We start from the raw sequence: 1,516 nt of genomic DNA, 5'->3' as shown, positions 1-1,516 counted from the left end.
GTTCAGTGTTTCAGAATGATGATTTATCCAATAACAGTTCCAAGGGTAGTTATGGTCATAATTAGGGGCCAAGCAGCGAAGGTGCGGAGGCACCTATTGTATTTGTTCCCGTTCTTATTCTTCTTCTTCCGACTGGGAGTCTATGGCAGCCCATAGAACCGCTTGTGGGAAAGTTATGAAATTTAGCACACTGATAAAGGACAGTCTGAAAAGTCACCATAGCAAATTTGGAGTCTCCAACTCAATCCCTCTAGCGCCACCAACTGTCCAAAGTTTCACTCATGTTTATGCTAATAACTTTTGAACCACAAGGGCTAGAAACAAAATTCCATTTTCCTCCCATTCCTTGGGTCAAGAGGATTCGATTGCACCCATGCCGTCATGGAAATTTGTCCGCCATTTTAAATTATCTGAAAAACCTACTTTGTCTAACTCCTCCTAGGCCGAATTCATAAAAATGTATCAAACAAATTTTTAATAATTACTGTTTCTATGATTTTTCTGCCATTTGGCCTAAAATCCTCTTTAAATGTAAAATAACACTTTCAGCAATGTTGGCATGTCTTGTCGTCTTATTCTGCTTGGCCCCGGTAATTGCTGCTTGCAGCTATATTTTATATTATGATGTTTCTAGTCACTTATTAACAGATGCTTTTTGAAGAGATGCTTTTAATTGCACAATTCTTTATCACAATTGAAATTGATCTAGTAACTTGCAAGATGTGTAACACATTTGATTTCATATATTTTAATATACAATCAATAAATATAAATGTGTTTGATAAAATATCACTGCAGTTGCAACATATTTTATATATTTTTTAATTTGTAATTTATTTAGTGCTAGAGAAATAACGTCATTTCTGTAATTAGGACCTAATGTTGACTGTTTAATGCTTTAAAAAATGTAATCATTTCTTTCAACATCCGTTTTTTCCAGTTCCTGAAAAGATGTCATTAAACAAATGTTTTCAAAATATATTTAATTTATGTATATTTAAAGTATGTTAGATTAGGGTCCAATTCTCACAATTAACTAACTTTTAACTATGACTTTTGCCTCAGTAAACTCATAATTTCTGCTTATTAATAGTTAGTAAGGTAGTTGTTAAGGTTAGGTATGGGGTTGGATTAAGAGATAGCTAGAATATGGTCATGCAGAATAAGGCATTGATATGTGCTTTATAAGTACTAAATAAACAGCCAATATTCTAGTAATATGCATGCTAATAAGCAACTAGTTAATAGTGAGAATTTGACCCTAAGTGTAACCTGAATTTTAAGGTGTGACCAATCACTGTTAAAACCTGTGTGATTAATAGTCACCTTATACAAATTAATTCACAGCCCTATTTTTACATTTCATTTTATTTTATTTACTTTTGACTAATTCTAAAGAAATAGCGTAATTTAGATTAATTTAATTTTTATGTTAAAATCACAGAGAACATCAAGTGTCAAGTGCCTAAATGATGATGCAATTAATGTTCAAACGTGTCACACACAGACTGGTGTC

This window comes from Leuciscus leuciscus (assembly GCF_965113295.1).
Source record: "Leuciscus leuciscus genome assembly, chromosome: 23".
Lineage (NCBI taxonomy): Eukaryota > Metazoa > Chordata > Actinopteri > Cypriniformes > Leuciscidae > Leuciscus > Leuciscus leuciscus.
The sequence above is the reverse complement of the archived record's forward strand: the minus strand, read 5'-3'. Positions refer to the sequence as shown.